This window comes from Bos javanicus, chromosome 12 (genome assembly GCF_032452875.1).
Source record: "Bos javanicus breed banteng chromosome 12, ARS-OSU_banteng_1.0, whole genome shotgun sequence".
Taxonomy (NCBI): Eukaryota; Metazoa; Chordata; class Mammalia; order Artiodactyla; family Bovidae; genus Bos; species Bos javanicus.
The window spans coordinates 14,153,617-14,179,090 of NC_083879.1; the positions used below are offsets into that span (position 1 = coordinate 14,153,617).

Here is a 25,474-nt window from a genome sequence, read left to right on the forward strand (position 1 = left end):
GCTCTGGAACCAAGTCCATGAGAACTGGGTAGCCAGGGGATGCGTCTCGTGTGTGGGACTTGGCTTGGTTAAAGCGCGAAGGGGTCAATGTGCTCCACTTTGATTTCTTTTGACCCCAATTCTCAGAAGTCAGCCTTTATTTCAACTAATATAACAAGGCCATATTTGACCAGAATAATTAAGAAAAGTTAAGTACCAAAATATTTTTTAATTTAATTAGTAAATACTTTATAGAATTATGCTAAAATATACTATATTGTATATCCTTTAATCTTCACAAATTAAAATCAGTGGTATAAATATAATATTTAATAGTAAGATAAAGAGCATAGAACAGTAAAAATATTATAGGATTTAAGATCAGATTGAGCTAAATTTAAATCATACTTCTGTCACTCTCTGAGTGAATATGGGTGAGTTTTTCAGGTTTTTTTTTTTTTCAAGATCAGTAAAATGAACTTTTTAAAAAATTGGAATATAATCAACTGATTTAAAATGTATGAGTTGAGTTCGCGGGGAAACTGTCATGGCCGCGCCTGTCTACAATCACAGGCTTCTACTCTAAGGAAAATGACGGCGGACATGAGTTTTTAAAAAAAAATAAATAAAATGTATGAGTTTCAAGTGTACAGCAAAGTGATTCAGATATATATACACACACACATATATACCTACATATGCATATGTGTGTGTATATATGTATGTGTGTATATGTGTGTGTGTGTGTGTGTGTGTGTGTGTGTATATATATATATATATATATATATATATATGTTCAGTCCTGGGGTCACGAAGATCTCCTGGAGGAGGATGGCAACCCACTCCAGCATTTTGCCTGGAGATCCACATGGACAGAGGAACCTGGCGGGCTACAGTCCATGGAGTCGAAAAGAGTGGGACACGACTGAGCAACTGATCTGATCTGATCTGATCTGATCTGATCAGCTAGCATGAATCATTTGCTCAGGGCCAGACCACTCCTCAATTTATTGAAACTGTAAAACTGTGGACCGAGGCCCAGACCATGAAAATTTCATTAAGAGTCACAACATGTGTGATCCAGCCTGAAACATTCAGTGATTTTCATATCATAAAAATCACAAGTTTTTGGAAGTAAATTAACTTAAGTTCTTTTCTATATTTAAGATAGTCCAAGAGTCAAATTTTCAAATGCAAATATTCAGTCTCTATATTTCTTAATCTGTGGTAAGGGATTAAATCAGTATAAAGGAGAGTTTTGAGACAAAGAAAGTGATTGCATTGTAATTCAGTTAAGAAAGATGATGGGATTGTCCTCTCTGAAACTCTTAAAGTGAAAGTGAAGTTGCTCAGTCGTGTCCGACTCTTTGCAACCCCATGGACTGTTTGCCTACCAGGCTCCTTTGTTCATGGGATTTTCCAGGCAATAGTACTGGAGTTTTGCCATTTCCTTCTCCAGGGGATCTTCCCGACCCAGGGATCGAACCCGGGTCTCCTGCATTGTAGACAGATGCTTTACCATCTAAATAGGTCTAAATGAAAGTATTTATACACAGTACTTCCTAAAGGCAGACACTGATAATCAACCAAGTACTCTTCTAGTCATATGATTCTCTGATACTATAGAACAGAAAATTCAGAGTAGGATGATATGTTTCGATAGTTTTATTACATGACAATTATAGAAGGAAAAATTAAAAGAAAGGGAAATTGGCCTTCAGCATGTGTTTTAGTAAGACAATTTTTATTTCAGATTTCTGAAATGGAGACAACAGTCTGGGAGAGAAGAAACAAGATTTTTTTTATTGTGATAAAAGATCTTTAGTTAAAGATTTTGTTTTTATTGTATGTGTGTTTGTGGGAGAGAGAGAGAGACCTAAGCTACCTGCTATGGACTGAATGTTTGCGTCCCCCCAAAAATTCATATGTGGAAGACTAATCCCCAAATTGATAGTATTGGTATTAGGAGATGGGGCCTTTGGGAGGTAATTAGGTCATGAGGATGGAGCCCTCATGAATGGGATTAGTGCCCTTACAAGAAGAGACAAGAGAACTTGTTCTTTGCCATGTGAGACTAAGACAAGAAGATAGCCATCTGCAAGCCATGAAGGGAGTCTTCACAAGACCCTGGATCTACCAACACCTTGATCGTGGACCTTCCAGCCTTCATAACTGTGCAAATAAATGTTTTTGTTTAAGTCACCAAGTCTGTGGTATTCTGTTATATGAGCCTTAACTATAGCACTACCTCAGGAGTTACTGTAGTGGTGGTTGTCTTTTACCCCAACTTTGGCAAAGGGGCCATGCTGTAATCTGTTCTTGTACTAGAAGACTATTAGGATTTCCAGGAAATCATTAAAGTTTTGCTACAACCATGCATAATTATGTGATTGTGTATGTGTTTTACTTATACAGTCTTCTCATTAATTAGACATTTAACTAGAATCTTATTTCATTCTTTAGAAAAGAGATGTCAATTATGACTATATTTGGGTTATGTTTCTCTAAAGCTATTTTCACTCTCTTTTTAGATTTCATGTTACATAGACTACCTGTAACTAATGAAAATAAACTAAATGCTTTATGCTTTAAACTTTTTTGGTGAATCTCACATCAGGGCTCTTTTGCTTTTTTTGGAGAATTCTAACCATGTTATAAAGGAAAATGTCATAAAACTATGCAGAACCACAATCCACAATTAAATCTTCACAGTGGCATTCCTTAAGGCAGAGTTTGCCCCAAACAACCATTTCATGAAATTCTACTAATAACTGCATTACTCTAGAAACCAATGGAATGGACTTGTAAATCCTACAGATGGAATAAGATGAGTGTAAAAAGTACAAGGCTTCCAAGTTCAAGCCATGCTTTAAGTTTCCTTTTAAATTTATTTACCAGGTTTCTTTCTTTTTCCAGCACATTTTAACAGCAACTTATTTTAGAATGTTGACTTATTTTTATGTGACATGAAGATGGAAAACACATCTAAGAGTCAGAAAATCTGGGTTCAAGCCACGAGTCTCTCTCTTACTGTCTTACTTCCAGTAAATTATTTTAACAACTCCTTCCCAGCTTTTTCATCTGTAAATTAGAGATAATGGTGATGCCCATCTCATGAAGTTATTATGAAGATTAAATTTAATTGTTCATGTAAAATATTTGTAAAACCTAAGGCATCATATAGATACTAAAATACCTGGGGGAGTAGTATTACAATTGTTACTACTTAAAAATACTAATATTTTCAAAGCTAACTGTAGGATCACAGTCAACTGAGTTTAACTAGTTAGTATAGTTTCTAGAGCAAAATAAAGAATCTCCTTGATGTACATTGCATACCAACATCGATGTTTCCCCCATTGAGGGCTCAAAGTAGTATAAAGCATAGAGCATCTTGTTGGATTCAACTGCCCCATGTTATTTATTCCTTTCTTTTTTTTTAATCGACATATAATCTTTTTTTAAATTGACATATAGTTGATTTACAAAATTTCAAGTGTACAGCAAGGTGATGCAGTTGTATATGAATATGTGTATCTTTTTCACATTCTTTTCCATTTTAAGTCATTACAAGATACTGAAAATAGTTCCTTGTGCTGTACAGTAGGTCCTCATTGTTTATCTGTTTTATATATAGTAGTATGTATCTGTTAATCCCAAGTTCCTCATTTATCCCTCCTCCTACTTAACTCTTTCCACTTTGGTAACTAAGTTTTTTTTGTTTTTTTTTTTAATCTCTATGAGTCTATTTTTGTTCTGTAAATAAGTTCATTTGTTTCATAGTTTTAGACTCCACATATATGTGGTATCATATGATGTTTGTCTTTGTCTGACTTATTCCCTACTTTTTACTCAATTTCTTTTCAGTCCTCCTATAGCTTTCTTTTTATTTTGCATTATGTGGATTATTTTTTCACAGGAAACAAATATCCTAAGGGCTATGCAAAAATGCCGTTAACCCTTGCCATCTAAGAAATTCACAGGCCTTTTATAAACATGTTAATGATCATCACACAATACTGTCTACCTTGAATGTTTTCTCATCGTTCTGTCACGCATGTCTGCCTAGTTTAAAATCACAGGGCAGGAACTCTAATTCTGTCTGTAAACCAGGGAGCGAGCATTGTTGTTCGATAAATGCCACAAAGCAACAGCATGCATGTGAGGTGAATAGGTGGAAATTATTATTTCTGTCTATTGCACGGTGAAAATGGGCACTTTACAATTTTCAAAGCATTCTCCTATCGATTGCCTGGTTTGTCCATCATACCGACACTGTGAAGAAGCTGGATGGGGCACGTTGACTGTTGGCCTCCATGTGTGAAAGCAGAGAGTGAGACTAAAAGGTTAAGTGCCCGCTCTCAGGTTCCTTGGCAAGTCAGCAGCACAGCCAGGGCAGAACCTCTGCCCATGCTCCTCTTAACTGATACCCCAGGAACTTCACAGCTGTCACTGGGGCTGTCTGTGAACACATCAGGAAGCATATCTATCCTCTTTCCTTTGAAACTCAGCACTGAACTCTGACTGGGGCCCACAGCAAGTGCTCAATAAACAGTTGTTTGATTAATTAATTAATACTATGGATGTCCTGTCGGCAAGATTCAAGAAATAATTATTGAATCCATAGTGAGGCCTGTATCTCTGCCATCAAGGCTGTTGCTCAGCCCACAGAAAATCATGATATATTTCTAATTTTCTGTTTCGTTTAGGGCAACTTGTGAGGCCAGTTGTCAATCCCACTTTCCAGTCATATCGTTCTCTCAACAAGTTGATACCCCTGTTCAGTAGCCCAGTCATACAGCCATCACTCTGATAGACTCAACTATAACCTATAAAACACATTAGAAGAGCCCTTAAAAGTTTCACTTCTCATTAAGAAAATGTGTGACTTGTTACTGCCAGAATCTTCTGTGTTGTCCAGAAGTCAGACACTGATACCAGGACACATGTGACCGAGTATCTGCTATGAAGGTCCTCTGTTTGTGCTAGTGGCATACAAGAGTTCTGAGACATTGGTGCTTAGACTGAGCGCTGGAAAGTGCTGGGCATGCAAGCTGGGTTGTGCAATAAGGGAGCTGGGGACTGTAGAGAGTAAGGAAGGGAAGGCTATGAGAATGGCTTTCCATTTCCCAGCAATGCTTTTCTTAGATGTGCTAGAAACAGTGAGGGATCTTCTCACCTAGATGAGACTGAGCTGAAGGGGCTGGTTGCTCACACGTTAGTTGCTAGCGTGATCATCAACCCTTGGTGGTACCAGAATCAAAGACAAGGCAAGTGTTTGAATGTGCACTAGTGTAGGGACAAAGTCGACATCCTCCACCACCTTTCTATGTATGCTTTCGTTTTGCAGAAGCATTTTAGTGTGTTAGTAGCATTTGGCCTAATTATCTTTTCAAAATGGTTCAAGGAAGTCAGTGGTTGAACTTATTTTCTTTTAATCATAATCAATTCTGATTACAATCCAAGAGACTGCCAACACTTTCTCACCCACACAGCCTTTGTTAGACAGACATATTGGTGAATTCAGCTAACTCTGCATCCTCAGTCCAGTTTTTCAATTTCTAGTAAACTGACAAAACATCCATCAAACTATTTCTCTTGGAAGAAAATCTTATTTAAAATGAAGACCTTATGATAAAATGTTCTAATAACATTTTGAGAAATTGTAGAATATATAACCCTGGATTCTTGAGCGCCAATATCATGTGGTAGTTCAATTTTAATATCCCTTCCATAAAACCATCTGAGATTTTAAGTACTTTTTCAACTTTTTATATCAAATGAGAGATCTGAGAGACACACAGAGAAAAGGACAGAGGAGAGTGGGTCCAAACTCCCTATTTCTTGATCCTTATGTCTTCTTTATGTTCATTTTGCTTAACCTTTTCACATCCTGACTAGGCACATATTAACGAATATCTCTGAATATCACAAAATAATACACACACACACAGAAAATATCTAAGTTAGCAAACCTAAACATCTAAATATCAACCAGTCCTCCTATTTAAATTAAACTATAGACAAATACTTGTCGGGTGTTTCCCTACTCTTCAAGTAGGGAAGCTAATTTCCATTAATAGGAGTCAACAAATGAATGACTTAGAAACAACAGTGTCTTCCTTTTGGTGTCCTGTTATTCCACAATTTCACTGTACTTAATAACATTTTTACAGTGTCATTTTTGTTAAATTTTAAATGAACTAATAGATGCTTTTTATGGTAATTCTATTATTATTTACTTTTAAAATTGTTTAAAAATAATTATCAACAAACTAATTTTTTGTAGTTGCAAATCCAGGTTTTCATATATCCAATTATTTAAGGGTCCACCTATGCTCTGAGTTAATTTTTAAGCAAATATTGAGCTACTCCTATATTTCAGGCACTGTGACAAAATACTGCAATCACTTCCTATGGGGCATGTATTATTATCCTCATTTTTTATAGATGACAAGTTCTGCTTCAGAAAGGTTAAATAAGTTCTCAAGGTAAGAAAACAAATAAATAGAGTCGGACATGACTGAGAGACTTCACTTTCACTTTTCACTTTCATGCACTGGAGAAGGAAATGGCAACCCACTCCAGTGTTCTTGCCTGGAGAATCCCAGGGACGGGGCAGCCTGGTGGGCTGCCGTCTATGGGGTCGCATAGAGTCCAACACGACTGAAGCGACTTAGCAGTAGCAGCAGCATCTATCTATGAATCCAGATCTGTCTTTCTCCAAGGCCTGTGTTCTTTTCAGTATATCATATGGTTTCTCAAATCTCAGAACCACCAAGGTTTATATAGATACAACAACACAAAAATACACACAAGAAGAGCAGGATTCTCTCTTTTTTAAAAATAATCTTGACATCCAAAAAACAACTGCACTGAAAAGACATGAGTATCAGTAGTGAACTTCTGACATCTTGGTATATACCTGCCTTGGCTTTAACCTGGATAAAAATTTTTTTTTTTAATTGAAGGATAATTGCTTTACAGAATCTTTTTGTTTTCTGTCAAACTGCAACATGAATCAGCCATAGGTGTACATATATCTCCTCCCTTTTGAACTTCCCTCCCATCTCCCTCCCCATCCCACCCCTCTAAGTACATACAGAGCCCCTGTTTGAGTTCCCTGAGCCATACAGCAAATTCCCATTGGCTATCCATTTTAAATATGGTGATATAAGTTTCCATGTTACTCTCTCCATACATCGCACCTCTCCTCCCCATCCCCATGTCCAAAGTCTTAATTAACACTGGACCAACCTTGAGGAATCAACCTTGCTTTTAGTAAATATGGTTTGTGAGGGAGATACTTTGCCATTTTCTGCACTTCTAAACAGTTGTGTCACCAGGTATAAAGACTAACAGCAAATTTAATAAGCTATTTATTTCTATAAAGAGAGAGACTCTTATTATTCACCAAGAATAGACTGCATTTGGGGATACTATAATAGGTGGCCGAAATAACAACTGAAATTCTGAATACATTAGAACCCCCACCATGTTGCCAACCAATTAAAATTGACAACCAAGTAGAGCAAATACACATGGATAAATAAAATTCAAAATGTTTCTAAGGTGATCCCCCTCTTACCTCTTTACTAGTTGGTATTTTTCTTCCCTCTGAACATTCCAGTTTCAATTTGTTAGTATTTTTCTGCTTGGCTTCTGAGTTTTAATCAAATTGAATACAGACAGACATCAAATTTTAATTCGCAGGAGAATACCTTGGCACTTTGATGTATTTAGTGCTCTGATGTTGGGAAACTATCACTAACTAGAAATACTAGCTTTTGTAGACAATATATAATTTTCATAATCTTAAACCAGGATGGGGAAAAATAGATACTATACTAAACGTTTCAGCCATGTGTTCACCTCTCTGCATTAAATTAGTATTGGCAGCTGAGTAGGAGATTACAGGGTACAGCTGCTTTAACCTTCAACAGTAAATGATGCTTGCTGAATTGCCTCTGTGTGCCTGCCTCTAAAGCCCAAGAAGCTTAAAAATATAGGCTTGATGCTAATGATGAGAAAACACAGTAAATTAGTATCCTGTAGGTTGGGGGAGGGGAGAAGGCAATGGCACCCCAGTCCAGTACTCTTGCCTGGAAAATCCCATGGAAGGAGGAGCCTGGTGGGCTGCAGTCCATGGGGTCGCAAAGAGTCGGACATGACTGAGTGACTTCACTTTCACTTTTCACTTTCATGCATTGGAGAAGGAAATGGCAACCCACTCCAGTGTTCTTGCCTGGAGAATCCCAGGGATGGGGGAGCCTGGTGGGCTGCCGTCTATGGGGTCGCACAGAGTCGGACACGACTGACGCGACTTAGCAGCAGCAGCAGCAGCAGGTTGGAGGACGGTTACAACTAAATATACTGCTGATAGAAATTATGGAATTTATTTTTCTGAAGTTTTTAGAAAGTTTTGTATCAAGCTTGACTGATTCTGGGAGATTAAGTTTGATATAACAGCATAAACAACAGATAGCACTATTTGATTATCTGCTGTGGATGCTGCACTGTATGGATGCTTATACTATCTGGTTTCATTTTCATAGTATCCTTATGGAATAGGCATTGCTATCACAATTATACACACGGTAAAAATGATGCTCAGACAAGTTAAATACTGGACCCAGGGTCCTATGATTAGAGCTGGGGCTGGAACCCCCAGAGCTCACACCAGTGCTCCATCTGGTCTCAGTGACCTACCCACAAGGATTACACCTTGTTTGTCTCATCAAGAGACACAACGAGAGGTTTGTTCATAAATGTATTATAGCATTTTTTTAAAAATGATGTTCGAGAACAGCAAAGTATAATCCCAATACAAACAATTTCATTTTAGCACAAGTGCAGTTCTGGCCTAAAATTGATTTTGAGCCTACATCTTTTTTGAAGAGGGAGCATCTGTAGAGTGGATGGGGGTGGGTGGCAGAGGAGAAATACATCTGCCTCAGCAGCACTGAAGGAAAAGGGACAAGCTAAATGCATTCTACGCTCAGACAAGATTAATAATCCTTAAGTACTTTTCTATTTAATAAATTGTGACAGAGTTACTCAGTGTAGGTCCAGAAGAGGACATAATGATTGGGCTTCTTGTAAGGAACGCTTTTTTTAAAACAGAGCTTGGATTTATATTATTGTAAAAACAAATAGATTTGGGGGCAAGGGGAATGTTTCCTTGCTGAATTAATTTGTAAAAAGTAGCAGACAGTGCCATCTACTGGGCTTTAATTTTCTGTTTGTCAGAAGTTTTTCTAACAGCTGTGTACATGTATCAGAGAAGGCAATGGCATCCCACTCTAGGACATGTATATTCAATATACATACACAAGATAAATAAAACAATAAAATAAGAAAAAATGTGTTACCTGTCATGAAGATATTTTAAAGTGGCTGTTTGTTTGTTTATGAATACATTCTAGGTTACTTTACTAATGGTATTAACAGAAATATTCAATAAAAACAGAAATCTATTTTGATAATAGGGATTCCCAGGTGGTACAGTAGTGAAGAATCCACCTGCCAATGTGGGAAATGCAAGAGATGTGGGTTTGATCCCTGGGTTGGGAAGATCCCCTGGAGGAGGAAATGGCAACCTACTCCAGTATTCTTGCCTGGGAAATCCCATGGACAGGGGAGCCTGGTGGGCTACAGTCCATGGGGTCATGAAGAGTCAGACATGACTGAGTGGCTGGGCACACAAGGCACTGTGATGTTTAAAAAGATCTTTCTAGAAAGAAACTTAAATTACCCTACACAGAAGCATCATCAGGTAAAATTTGAGTGAAACCTCCACAGGTTATGAGATAACCCATCTCCTCTGCTCAGCTGACAACTCTCCAACCTCAGTCTGATCTACCTCAGAGGCTAACATATTACCTTCTCTACAGAGAAGAGGAGGAATAAAATAACTTATCCTGGGAAGGAGACCAGGGCCTATGTGGTGTGCACGATGCTGGTTCTATGCTTCCCATATGGTGGGAAAAGATGGCTGGAAGTGTTGTCCTATCTCTTCCCAGGAGGACTCAGGGCACTGCGTCACCTGGCTTCCATACCAGTCAGTGTGCAAGGTGGTTCGTGATCTACCGCCTGGCAACATCCTGCACAGTGTTTCACAAACTGAGGTCCTCAAACCACCCACATAGGAATTACCTGGGGAGCTTGCAAAAGACTGAGGTTCCCAGTCTGAACCTAAGATGTGCTTAATCATAAACCCCTGGTTCCGGCACCCAGACATTTTCATTTAACAAGATGTGCTTATGCATGTTGAGGTTTGATGACCACAGTCCAGCACCTTGGGATTCTTGACTCTGTAGCCTCTGTGGTGCCTAAGACCACACTGCAGGCGGGTAGGCCTCCAAGCATCCATCTAGGCCTTCCCCGATTGGGCTGTTCTGGAACACTGTGTGTCTGCACATTAGCACCATCTGTGGCATTTAAAAAGCTGTGCATCATTCACCCATAAAAAAGAATGAAATTATGCCATCTGCAGCAACATGGATGGACCTAGGGTTTATGAGACTAAGTGAAGTAAGCAGGAGAAAGACAGATATCATGTATCACTTATATGTGGAATTCAAAAACTTTTAAATGAACTTATCTACAAAACAGAAAGACTCACAGACATAAAAAACAATCTTACAGTTATCAAAGAAAGCAGGGGAGAGGATGAATTGGGAATTTGGGATTAACAGATGCGCTCTCCTTAAAAATAATGGATCAAGACCTACTGTATAGCACAGGGAACTATATTCAATATCTTGTAATAACTTACAATGAAAAAGGATATATATAACCGAAACACTTTGCTGTACACCTGAAATCTTGTAAATCAAGTATATTTCAATAAAAAAGTTGCTGAAGGCATACAAAAAAAGTCTTTCACAACATAGATTTACTTGAAATACATTTTAAGAAATTATCCATTCTTGGGTCCTAGCTCAGTGATCTCGATTAACTGGGTGTCTCCCTAGGTCACACCAATGTACAGCCAGTCTTGGTAAGGTGCAGCTCTGGGGAGACTCCAGGCCTACCCCAACAAAGGCAGTCTTCAGGAAAACTTTGGAGCAGACGGGAAGCACCTGCTGGCCGTCTCCTGCTGCTTTGGGAATGTCCCCTCCTTCGCCTTGGCACCTGTCTCTCCATGTGGGCTGCTCCTCTCTTACTCCCGACACTCAGATTCCTTTCATTTATCCCATTCTTTATCAGTCTCACTAATGGCAATTTACCTCTCCCAGAACATTAACTTCTAATGAACTTCAGTGCTCAGCAGGTGGCCTATAAACATAAAATATTACTTTGTCATACACTGTAACAGGATATCAATAGATTATTTATTCTTTTCCCAACTATGTCCTCAGATTGGTGCTCCTTCTTCAGATCAGGTGTCAAACACTTTGGCCTGGTAAAGGCTCTCTGATGTGATGGTGACACATGTGTGTGGTCCACAGAGTGTGTGAAGTGTGTGGCAGTGTAGACAGGGGTTCACTCACCTGGCCTTTTGTGGAAGTCGGCTCATGTGTGGTGTCACCTCTCCTGGACATGCTGGTGCAGTAAGGCCACCTGACTGTCAGTAAATCAGACCTTCTCTCACTCTCCCTGAGGACAACAGTGACACCAGGGAAATGCAACCCCAGGACTGACAACACCCTCGTGTCAGTTAACTACAGCCAGTTCAGCCATCAAACCCAGCTCGGGTTCGAGCCCCCCTGTGAAGTCTTCTAGGTCAGCTCTGTCTGCAGTGATCTCTTCTTGTTTAAAGCCACAGCACTTACAGCTCGACACTCTCCGTGACAACTAGTCACTGGTTTAAAATACTTCAGTTGTGTTGAAGAAGGCCTTGAAGAAAGATGATTTGAAAGTGAACATTTGCAATAATGTGGAGCATGGGTATTGGTGTTACAATTCTTGAAAATATTCTCATAAGAGGCAGGGACCATGTATTTATTATCTTTGATATCACGCTCATAGTATCTCCTATCTCATTAAATAGTGGCTCATTTAATGTAACTTTTTCTTTCCTACCTGTCCTAGGGGCTAAGATGCAAATAGCAATTTTTGAAGTGTTCAAAAGCTCCTTTAATGCAGGACTTGCTGAGTATTCAGCAGATTGGAGGTTACAGTCAACAGAGTAGAATTATGTCTGAGGTTGAGACCCTCTGAAAATCACTGTCATGAAATTTTGATTCAGTCTCTTCCATACCAATTCCTTCTTCACGTGGTGACCTTAGAAGTCTACTTATTTCATTTCATCCAGCTCTAATGGGCTCTCCAGCTTGTCTCTTCATGCAGAACTCCTCCCAGTGCAATTCCATTATGCTCTAAGCACAACTTTTGCCCTGTTTCCCCAGACACTTCCATAGCCATAAAACACTTCCTCTTCTTACTGGTTGTTGGTTATCCTTTTCCAGAGGATCTTAACTTTGGCAACAAATCAGAAACATTGGAATAACTCTGTCAAATGCTGATGCCCAGGTCTCTTAAGCAAGTCTGATTTCATTGGTTTGGAGTGGACTCAAGGGGTCAGTATTTTAAAAAATCTCTGAGGTGATTTTTACGGAGCTTTCCTGGTTGCTCTGATGGTAAAGAATCTGCCTGGAATGCAGGAGACCTGGGTTTGATCCCTGGGTCGGGAAGATCCCCTGGAGAAGGGAATGGCAACCCATTCCAGTATTCTTGCCTGGAGAATTCCACGGACAGAGGAGCCTGGAGGGCTACAGTCCATGGGTTGCAGAGTCAGACACTACTGAGCGACTAACATTTTCACTTTCAGGTGATTTTAATATGAGAATTGAGAACACTACTTTTCTTATGCTCAGCTAGGAAGCTCCTATTCTGTCTTTCTCATCAAATTTAAGTCAAAATTCCTGACTTAAGATGTAACTATTAAAATTAACATATGAAAATATTGACATTTACAGAAAGTAGGCAGACAGTGGTATACACTGTATAAATCTGAATATAATTGTATAAATACAATGTATTTGAAGTGTTGTACTCTACCTTATTTCCATCAGCTTATGTAGCTAACTAAAATCCTCAGATATTTTAAAGGTTTTAAGGCTAGGGATTCTCCCAAATGTGTTTAAGAACCACCGAGTTAATATATTAATTATAAATGGGTATGAAATGGAAAGCTCTGGTAAAATAAGACCTTGGAAATCTTCACCAGTGTTCTCTCTTCCCAAGCATTTCTCTTTAGTGCTGGAGAAATTAAAGGGTTGAGAGGTATGTTTGCTTTAAGGACTGCCTTGAATGGAATTTAGAAACACGACTCCCACTCAAATGTGCTGCCCAGTAGATGATGTTGCCAGCCATCGTATCTAACCCGGTTTACTGCCCACTCAGTGCACTGTTTCCAGGATTTATTTGTTAATTACCTTTGAGGACAATAGCACAGGATACTTCTCAACCCATCTCTATGTTTTGCATGGCACGTCAGTATCCAGGGGATATGTGAATGGCTAATAAATATATGTGTGTAATAGGTTTCACTAAAATAGAATGATTCACATTAGGACAAAATGCCCTCCTCCATCCATTTGAAATTGTTTTATTTAACTGCATTCCACATTATTTTGGGCTGCCATCTATGGGGTCGCACAGAGTCGGACACGACTGAAGCGACTTAGCAGCAGCAGCAGCAGCAGCCACATTATTAGATCCCTACTCTTTCTGTCAGTAACCAATGGAGATGACAATGGTATAAAGTCTGCATGTCTAACCATCTATTTTATCAGCAAATATTAGCTGATCTGAAATACATAATTCATTTATAAAGTGTGTTTTTGAACACATTTGAAGAATGAGAGTATTTTTAATCTGCCAATTTTGCTGAATAGGTATTTATGGGTATATGGGAACTCCAAGGAAAATTATGAAAGAATTCACAACCAATTGAGGGATGAGCCTTAGAAGGGTACTGAGATTGTTATGAAACCATGCCATCCTTCCAAAAACATATTCTGTTCTGTGAGCTGAAAACAGCCGTTTCTGTTTCTTTTTAAAGAACTTTAACAGATTTTTCTACGTTTGGGTTCAGAGATGCGTAATTGAAAAATCAAAAGACTTGACAAGTCAGAAAGCCAGACTGAGAAGAAGCAGAACACACAGGTGTGCAATACCTGACAGCCCCCCAACCATGCTGCCTCCTTTTTTTAACTGCAGACCCATTATGTAGGTTTATTTTCTTTGTTCTGTTTTACTCGTTAACTAAGCATGTCAAAGTTGACCCAGCAGCATCTAAAAGCTTTGTAGAAGTAAAGTGGAATCTAGTGACACAGTAGCATCACATATTTTTAAGTATGAAATATGTCCTTTTAGAATGATTATTAACATTGGATAAATGCCCAGGTAATGAATATTTTTGCTATCTTAGACATTAACAGAGAAGATCAATAGAATAGCAAATTGTCAGAACATGATGGTCCCCTGCTGCCACAACAAGGACAAGCTAAAATCTAGAAAGGAGAGAGTGAAAAGAAGCCAACTTTGTGACAATTAGCAATTAGCAGTGACTTGTGGCTTTTGGCTACTATTGATCAACTGACAAAAGAAGAAAGAGGGAGGGTGAAGGGGAAGAGAGGAGAGAAAGGAATGTCTTCTTCACATTGTTCTACTAAAGAAAACTATCAATGTTTGTAAAATTTTGAATTAGAAACCAGAAGGCACTCCTCATTGGATACCATGATTTACACGGTTACACATTGATTACAGAGCAAATCATTCCTTCAGCCTCCTATATGATAATGGCAGTTGACTTCACCTCCTCTTCAACCATTCCAAGAAAATTTGTTTCAATGAGCAAAAACCTGGCCTACATTAGTAGATCATTGCTTCCCTGGTAGCTCAGCTGGTAAAGAATCTGCCTGCAGTGCAGGAGACCCCGGTTTGATTCCTGAGTCAGGAAGATCCCCTGGAGAAGGGATAGGCTACCCACTCCAGTGTTCTTGGGCTTCCCTGGTGGCTCAGATGGTAAAGAATCCGCCTGCAATGCAGGAGATCTGGATTCAATCCCTGGGTTTGGAAAATCCCATGGAGGAGGGCATGGCAACCCACTCCAGTATTCTTGCCTGGAGAATCCCTATGGACAGAGGAGCCTGGTGGGCTACAGTCCATAGAGTCTCAGAGTCAGACACAGCTGAGCAACTAAGCCCAGCACAGGGCCATGTGACACATAAATCCAGGAACAATATTCTAGAGGATACTTACTGATTTAGCAGGTATGACTTTCAAATCACAAACACAACTGTGCGAAAAATATCTATTTACTTTCTAAAATGCACCTTAATTTCTGACTCCAGACTTCCTATCACTCCTGCCTGGAGGAAATCTTAATTTCCTGCTTCTCTTGGAAGCCTCCTTGGCCCCCCAAATGTCTCATCATTCCTGGACTTTGCACATCCCAACCAGTGGACACCAGAGAGATGCCAGGTTTGAGCCAGCTCCTGAGACTGCCCATTGAAGTGGAAGGATCCCAGCATAAGGAGACTGTGGGTGCACGACAGAGGCTGGGAGCTGCAGGGGATGGTAGGAGGCCATATGGAAGGTATTCTATGAGAGAACGGTGCAGACTAGAGTTCCCTGACTGGGAGGGATTTAAATCACAAGCACAAACACCTAGACAGAGAGTCTACATCTGACAGAAGACAAACGGCAAAGCTAAGTACATAGGCTTTTGCTCTTCCCTCTCAGCCCTCCTCCTTGACCTTGGGGTGTGGAAAGGAGGTCGTGGTGTTGCGAGTTGGAGATTGGAAGAAGACGGCAGTAGAAGCAGCCTGCACTTCTTAATCCTGGCACCCAAACAAAAGCAGGAGTCAGACCTCAGCTGAGAGAAGAGAAGTCTTATTGTAAGCAGGGAATTAGAGTTACATTTATGCCTGCCTGAAGACAGGACTGTCTTTTAATTTTGATTTGAAAAGACAGTCTTGTCTCCTTGGAAGGAAAGTTATGACCAACCTAGATGGCATATTAAAAAGCAGAGACATTACTTTGCCAACAAAGGTCTGTCTAGTCAAGGCTATGGTTTTTCCAGTAGTCATGTATGGATGTGAGAGTTGGACTATAAAGAAAGCTGAGCACCAAAGAATTGATGCTTTTGACTGTGGTGTTGGAGAAGACTCTTGAGAGTCCCTTGGACTGCAAGGAGATCCAACCAGTCCATCCTAAAGGAGATCAGTCCTGAATATTCATTGCAAGGACTGATGTTGAAGCTGAAACTCCAATACTTTGGCCACCTGATGCGAAGAACTGACTCATTGGAAAAGACCCTGATGCTGGGAAAGATTGAAGGTGGGAGCAGAAGGGGACAACAGAGGAAGAGATGGTTGGATGGCATCATCAACTCAATGGACATGAGTTTGAGTAAACTCTGGGAATTGGTAATGGACAGAAAGGTCTGCTGTGCTGTAGTCCATAGGGTTGCAAAGAGTTGGACACAACTGAGTGACTGAACTGAACTGCCCTGCTCAGTTATGAGTTCTGTAACTAAACTGACTCCTGAGATACCTTAGAATTCACACAACTGTCTGGGCTTTCTGATTCAGAGTCAACCTGGTGTTATATATGATCTGCTATAGGTTTGGGAGTTATAGGATATATTCCAGCAAGTTTTGTTCAAGTATTTGTTAAAATAAAAATTTACTTTCTTTTAAAAATGGAAGTATAGTCGATTTATAATATTGTGTTAGTTTCAGGTGTATAGCAAAGTAATTCAGTTACACATATTTTTTTCTGATTCTTTCCATTATAGACTTTTACAATATATTGAATGTAGTTCCCTGTGCTATACAATAAATCCTTTTTGTTTATCTCGGTTATATATAGTGTTGTTTATCTGTTAATCCTACTCTTCAAGTTCATCCCTCCCCTGTCTTTTACCCCTTTGGTAACTGTAAGTTTGTTTTCTAACATCTGTGAGTCTGTTTCTGTTTTGTAAATAAGTTTACTTGTATTATTTTTAGATTCCACATATAAGTGATATCATATAAACAATTTACTTTGCAGAGATAGGATAAAATGGCATCAACCTACTAGCTGGTTTTAGAGCTATAACGAAGAAAAACATCTGGGCTTAGTTTTTTACTTTAAAGGAGAAATCAGAAAATTTAAACTGCTACCTCTTCGTATTTATTTGGTATATTTTGAGACTTTAAAAAGAAAAAAGTGTAGGTTGCTTAAAGGCCTTGTGGCTTGCTCCAAAATTGTTAGTTTCCAATTTAACTTAGACTACTGAGTTGGTTAGCTGAGGACTGCTTGCAGGAGAGGGACTTACTTAATGATGACAGAGAACACTGACATATATAAACTTCATGTTTTGAAAATCATTATGCTGGATTTATGGTAAGTTATAATATTTACAGAACACTATGTGGATAACATACCATAGTAATGACTCCACAGCCAAAACAACCTAGAGACTTAGATCCAGCAGAGAAGCCAGTGATGTAGATACATGCTCAGAGATGTGGTTCTCTTCTCTCCCTCCATGAAGCAGCCCTCCCAACCCTACCCGGCCTCAAAGTCAGTATATCTGATTCAAATATGTTCTTTCACTCTCTCCCACATAGTAACTAGACCTGTGTGCTATGGGTATCCCAGCACACAATGGCTGTAGTTTGAAATATCCAATTTTTTTCCCTTTCCTTTTCATCCAAATCCTATCCATCATCACAAAGATAGTTCATATTGTTCATTCCTCTGAAAATTTGTAAAATATGTTGGTAGTTCATTATAATTACTCTTCCAGTGTTGCTGAACTGATTCATCTGTTTCATATCTTATTGGAAGGCACACTTGGGTATAAGATAAAGGAGAAAAAGGATTATGCATTGTACTTTATATTACATTGCAGAGAGATGCAGTTAGTAGATGTACAATTCTTGAATAAATGATCCAGAACCTTGGAATGCTTAATTAAATCAAGTTACATATTTGTGTGGTGCCCTAGCAAATATTGAGCATTTCTTAGGTATCTCATAAATATTAGCACTCCACTTGTAATCTGAGATGTCAAATTTAATTTTAAAATAAACCAACAAGTCACGCAAACTACTTCCCAGGTATGAGTTCAACCTTCTTTTTTACAACTTTTATATTTACCGCCATACTAGCAAATGGAGAGAACAGACATTTAAAATGACTTCCCTCTGGTAAAAGTCCATAATTTTTTAAGAAAATTAAAAAGTGTTTGACACACTGAAGTTATTTAATCCAATTTCCATCCCATCTTTTGCTATGCTTGCTGACCCTGGACAAGAGAACTTCGCTGAATAAACACTGCAAAGTTGAAATTAGTAGGTTCACCACGGATTTACACCAACCATGGATTTACTCTAATCAGCACCATTTAGATCATTTTAATGGTCCCATCCCTTTCTTTTCTAGCTTTGTGGCGGCTCACATAATTCCCCTTTTCCTCTATGCGCTAACACTACACTCTCACCCTCAGCTGTTTCCTTACCCTCTAATAATCAAGAACTCCTTTGATTTCCCATTTTATTTCAGTTGTCCTATTCCTTTATTCATTTTTTTTTCCATCCTGATTCAGGAGTGCTCTTTCTTCTCAAGGCTACTCCCTTCCTTTCTGCCCTGGAACCTGTCCCCTCCTGGCGTCCAGGAGCAGCATCCATGAATCAGCTTTCACTCTCTTATATCTTCAATGCTGCCCTTTTCAAGAGCCCTGCAAGCCTGGTCACCCTTTTATTTACCCTGTAAGTCATCTTGCATTTCTATAGAACGGTCAATATATGCTATCTCAATTTACCCACTTCTTGAGTTGGATGTGTGGCGTCCCTCTGGTCCTCATACCTAGGGCCACAAATCCCAGTCCTAAGGGGTAGTAAGCTTGTGCTGAGATTCTATGACAAAACTAGTGACAAGGGAGCAACTGTCACCCCTTAGATTTAGTTTTGAATCTCTAGGTCAGGCGCTCCTACCAGAACTAGATGCTGCCTGCGTGTGTGCACACTCAGTCACCTCACTCAGTAACGTCTGACTCTTTGCAGCCCTATGGACTGTAGCCTGCCAGGCTCCTCTGTGCAAAGGATGCTCCAGGCAAGAATACTGGAGTGGGCTGCCACGCCCTCCTCCAGAGGATAGTCCTGATCAATCCAGGAATCGAATCCACATCTCCTGTGGTTCCTACTTTGCAGGCAGATTCTTTACCACCGAGCCTCCTGGGAAGCCAAGATGCTGCCTGTTGTCACTGCTACTAGAACTTACAGAAGCTAGCCACCTACTGGCTTCAATTTCTGCCTACTACTAACTCCCAATACATTCTTTTCTTCCCGCTTCACATTTGGACAGACCTCAGAACGTTGACTTTACTATTGATAAAGCTAATTGGTAAATGTATCTTAGATATTTAGGCTAATAATTTTATTAAATTGGATTTTCTCCTGTAAGAGCAGACTAGAATGCACCCTTTGTGCACTTGCTTTGCAGTCTGGCTTACAAGAAAAAGGATCAGAGGCTAAGCATGATTCCAAATCAACAAAAGGTAAGTCACTCATCTACTGGGACAAGTGGAAGATCAGAGATTAGCTGAAAACATTCCTACCATAATTTTCCATTCCTGGAGAGTAGATTGGACATTCTCTTCCCTTTATGGAAATATGAGTCATGGGGAATAAATGTTCTACACTATCCATCCTCTGCCTCCTTGCTAAGGCTTCTCCTAACTGCTCCTCTGTGCCAGAAAGCCTCTAATCTTAGCCATCATGGGAGCCCTGCGGCTGCTGGAATACACTCACTCCTTAACCCTATATGCCATTTTCTGGCTCAAAGATCAACTGTAAGACTGTAACTACTCAATCCAGTGACACCTTCCCAGTCTCAAATTCTCAGCTCTAAAATTCTGATCACTTCCCATCTGACTGTGGAAAAAGAGACAAAGGTCATGGGGTCATGCAATACGGTTTTGTATACTGCTTCTTATATGATCACCAATGTTTCCAATCAGAAGGGATCTCTCTTCATAACTAAGGTCCTCTAAAATTAACATTCCTACTGATGTAGTGAGGAATGGGAGCTCTGGAGTAAAGTCAGATCACAGGTTACATTTGAGTCCAAAATCTGACACATACTAGTTAAATGACTTCATCTAACTTTCCACTGCTTCAGTAATTTCATTCATAAATTGAGAATTTTATTAAGTAATAGTAATACTAATTATATTAACAGTAGTTAGTATGTACTGAATATTTCATTCTAATCACTAAGGACTTTATATGCATTATCTTATGTAATCTACAACAACTTCCTGAAGCAAATAGTATTATTATTCCCATTCTACAGATTTTAAAACTGAGACTTAATAAATATAGAAACTTGCCCCTAATCACACCACAAATGGATAATAGTTTGGACTAGTAAAATCTAGTAAAACAGGTATCAGAACTCAAGTTTATATAACTGTAAAGTTAAAGCTCTTAACCACTGTATTTTTCTACTTTCCCTATACTTAACTGTATGTAAAAATCTTCTACAGGGCCTCATACAGAATATGAAGCCATTAGATAGTCAGCTGGCATCATCATGATGGTGTTGTCATCGTTATTATTGAACAAAGGATTACATTCTAACTTGGACAACAGTCTTTGTGTAGTCTTTTCTCAACTTGTTTTTATATCATTTGAGGAAAGGAGTCAGTCTTTTTCTCTGAAAATGTTATAGTGTTATTCATGTACTAGAAGAAAACATAGGTATGTTCCTTTATAAGTTAGGTACAGTGAAAACTGTCCTGTGACACCAAATATAGAAGTAATAAAAAAAATTGATAAATTTAACTACATAAAAATGAAATGATGTTTGCATGGAAAAATGTACTATAAGCAAAGTAAAAAGACAAGCTCAGGGCTGGTGCACTGGGATGACCCTGAGGAATGGGATGGGGAGGGATGGGGGTTCCGGGTGGGGAACACATGTGCACCCGCAGCTGATTCATGTCAATGTTTGGCAAAAACCACTGCGATATTGTAATTAGCCTCCAATTAAAATAAATTAATTAATTTTTAAAAAAGGACAAGCAACAAACTGGAATAAATATTTGCTAATTGTATCACAAATAAAAGATTCTTCTGTCATCGAGATAGATGTGTTGAGCAATGAAATAAAATACAGAGCCCAGAAATAAACCCTCCCATGTGTGGTCAAACAATTCTTGACAAGAGTGCCAAGACCATCCAATGGGGAGAGGACAGTCTATTCAGCACATAAAGCTAGAACTCCAGATATCCACACACAAAAGAATGATGTTGGACCCGTACCTTTTATTATGCACAAAATTAACTCAAAACAGATGAAAGACCTAAATGTAAGAATCCAAACAATAAAACTCTTAGAAAAAAACAAAAAGGAAAAGCTTCATGACACTGGATTTGGCAAGAATTTTAGGGGTATGATACAAAAGCACAATCAAAAAGAAAAACTAAATAAAAGGCTTTCATCAAAATTTTCTGCATATCAAAGGATGTACTCAACAGAGCAGAAAGGAAATTCATGGAGTGGGAAAATATTTGTAAATACATATATGATAAACAATTACTATCTAGAATATATAAATGACAAAAATAAAAGCCCACTTAAAAATGGAGAAAGGTTTTGAGTACACATTTCTCCAAAGAAGATATACAAATGGCCAATAACCAAATGAAATGATGCTCTACACCACTCATCATTAGGGAAGCACATCTCAAAACCAAAGTGAGATATCAATTTGTATCTATCATTTTATATCCATCACTTTATATCTAATTATAAAAACAAAATATGAGTTGGTACGATGTTGAGAAATTGGAATGAGTGTGCATTGCTGTCTCTCAGGTTTGGGAATGAGTTCAGCGTAAGTGATCGATATAATATATGGCTACCATAAAAGCCTCTGTACACTTAAGTTGCATTAACAGAAAACTGAGCCCCAAGAATGGGATGAAATAGGTCTCTTCTACAAGGACTGGTCAGACTACACCTTAAGTGTCATTTTCTGCTTTGCATCTTTCAGAGGACAATGTCAGGGCAGAGGACATCCAGAGGGATGTGACTACGATGGTGGAGGAGCACAAACTAAAGTCACATGAGTTGCTACAAAAGAACTGGGAATATTTAGCTCAGAGAAAACAATTCTTGGGCTAGACATGAGCTACATATTCCCAGCTCTTTGAAACCAAGTTCATAGCCACTTTAAAAACTACGTAATTAAAATATATATCTCCTAATTTTTACAATCTACTTTTCCTCTTAATTCATTCAGCAAATTTATACTCAGTAATATTCATATTAATAAGGTATTTTTATCATTGTTTTTAATAAGGTATATTTGGCTTTTCATTTTTTTTATTCACTCCATTCCAGGGTCCATCATATTAAATAGTGCTGCAATTTTTATTCAGATTCAAAGAATGCTTACAATTTCAAGGACTTTGGTTTTCTTTGAATTTATTCACCTAAATTGTGATGTATTAGCAATTACAATAGTTAATATCACAGAATACACATTGTCCTTTTGTATATGGGATGTTAAACTATGTTACCATTGTCATTTATTTATCAGCTACTCAGTGCTATTCTCAAACAGCCCTGGTTAAAGCAGCCATAATTATACTAAGCTATAGCTGAAATGAAAGTATCTGGGAAGCATCCTAATGAAGGCTCAAAACCCCCTTTCTACAAGAAAATTAGCACTCTTAAAGGCCTAATAAGCATGGTTAAGGATACTTCTGATGCCAAAACTGAAAAGCACTCAAAACTCCCATGCCATCAGCTTGTGGAAGATCGCCATTCAAGGAGGAAAAAGCAAAAACTATTTGAAAATGATTAAAAGAGAGGCTATTTTGATATAAAGAATAATATAATAGACATGGAAAGCTGGTTTTTTGAAAATGATTGTGCTACAGATGTAATTAGGAAAGCTATAAAGTGTGTCATTGAAAAAATATATTAGAAATATGGTTAAACTCCATAATTATGCATAACCCATAGAGAAACAATAAAACAAAGTGAAATTGCCCCAAATCATCCTGAATAGGCATTATATTTATGAGTAATATATGATATGCCATTCAGAGAAATGTTATGGTTTCCATTTTTAAGAAAGATTTTCTTTCTATTTCCATACAGGCCCCTTGTTTATATTTTCATGAAACTTTTATAGATTTCGTCTTTAAAATATAGAGTATTTTATACAGTTTTTCAATACATAAAACTCTTTTAAAAAGCATGGTGCAAACTGTTTATAATTGAAGAACACAAAAGCATATTTCTTGTGGCTTGTTAGACATGTTTATTTTCATTAGGGTTACCTAAAAGTTTCATTTCATTTTCTAGAAAACTGTTTAAAGAAAAGTTTTGGTCTTAATAAATATTCACATATTTTGGCTTAAAACCATAAAAGTAAATTTTGGAAGTAATCTTCATGTTCTTTTATAAATTATAAATGAATTATCTGTTATTTGGAATCATTCAATGTCAGTCAAATGATTCCATGCTGGACTCTCCATAATTAAGCCAAACATTTAAAAGCTTAAAGTTATTTTAACCTATTTTAAACAAGGAACTCTACATAAGTTCTCTAAATTGTAAACCAATATCTATTTTGAGTCAAAATTCATGATGTAGATTTCTTAGTACTTCTAAGCTATTATAGAGAAATACTTCTAAGTTCATTACAGAGAAACGAAGGCATTTGATTTTATTTTCCTTTTTTAATTTATTTTAGTTGGAGGCTAATTACTTCACAATATTTTGGTAGGTTTTTGCCATACATTCACATGAATCAGCCATGAGTGAACATGTGTTTAAATGTAGTTCAAGCTTTATAGTAGCTGAACTTGGTTCTGATGCTGTATTAGTATTGACTCGTAGGTGACAGAACTTGAGGCAAAGGGAATATGTGAAAATATGTGCCTACAGAAGAGTTAGAATTTTGCTTTCGCTGGAATACAGGGTTCATTGTTAAGCAGAGCAGAAAACAAAAATTGACAAGTGGATTAATAGGCAGGTTGGGACAGATTTTTAAGTGTTTACTGTTTAGTCCTAAAGTGGATTTTGTGTTTTGGAAACGTTTTCTTTTTTTCAGAAAAAGTGTTTCATGCTCAGTTTTTACTCAAAGACGATAACTCAAGCACTAACATTAACAATAAGATTAGAGGTGGGAGCGACTGAAAATAGGGGTATTGGGAGATATTGATCACAAGAGTAATGGTCGATCATTTTATTCACTAATTCATTCAACGTAAAGCTGAGCATCTATTATGCAGGCCAGATATTTGCTTGCTAATGGAAATGAAAAAACAGAATAAAATAGAAACTTTCAGAGTGTGATGAGTGAAAACAATCATGAGAACTTAATAACTGCTTTGTAGTCCATCTCAAACATCACCTCTTCTTTTAAACTCTCCCACCCTCGTCTGGAAATAATTGCACCTTATTTTGTGTTTCCACAGGGCTTGGTTTATGTTTCTATTACAGATGTTTTATGTTGTATTTGACCCTTACACACACACACACATACATACATACATATATATATATATATCTATATCTATATATATATATATCTTGCCAACTAAATTGATCTAGATAGAAAGAACCATGTCATATTCACTGAACAGAGAAGGTAGAACATAAAATTTTTTCTTTGTCATCATCAGCTGGTTCTAACTCATACCAGTCAGCTTTTTTTTAATATTATGTTACAAAATGAAAGCCATTGTTCAAATTTTGTTCATACCACTGGGCCCTACTTCCATAAATATCTGACATTTTTCAGAGTTTTAAATTATTTACATCAGCTTAAAGTTTTGAGGACTAGCAATATTAATGTTTTTAAGTGTTTGAAGGCCTAGAGCAAAAAGTCTAAAATTTAATTTAGCCTAGGTTAAAACCATTTTCACAACAGTAATAATGGTTTTTCGTAACTGTTACTAATTTTACATTTTTCAGTGTTTCTAAAGTAAAAAAAAATCATAAAGATATTATAAAATACCCTTAGCAATAAATACTTTTACAATGACTGTAAATTTTCTGAAGCCATGATGACAGGTGCTATGACTCTGACTCTTTACAATATTCTGTCTTCTAGACCCGCATTTCTTTGTAATATTCTGAGCTAATTACTCTTGATCTGCAGCAGGCTGTTACTGTAGTATTTTGAGCTGTAGTGAAATAATGAATGATTAAAAGGGAGAACAGCTAATTTTAAGAAATGGATAAGATTAGGAAGGATCGTTGAAAGAAAAAAGAAACAGGGTGACTGTACAAAACAGTAACTGATTGAGTATACTTGAAGGCTCATAGTATTTTTACTGTTGTACTAAATATCGGGAGTAAAGTTTGTGCCTTTTGGCTTGCCTTTTTAACTTAAACACAAATATTAAAATTATACTAAATGAAAAAGCAAGGGAGTTCCAGAAAAACATCTATTTCTGCTTTATTGACTATGCCAAAGCCTTTGACTGTGTGGATCACAATAAACTGTGGAAAATTCTGAAAGAGA

The 25,474-nt window shown here is 37.8% G+C and overlaps 1 protein-coding gene across 1 annotated transcript in view; it reads right to left on the reverse strand.

Moving 5' to 3' along the window:
• Nucleotides 1–25,474, reverse strand: part of CCDC122 (coiled-coil domain containing 122) — a 65,336-nt gene that overhangs the window by 590 nt on the left and 39,272 nt on the right. The gene's annotated exons all lie outside the window — the stretch shown is intronic.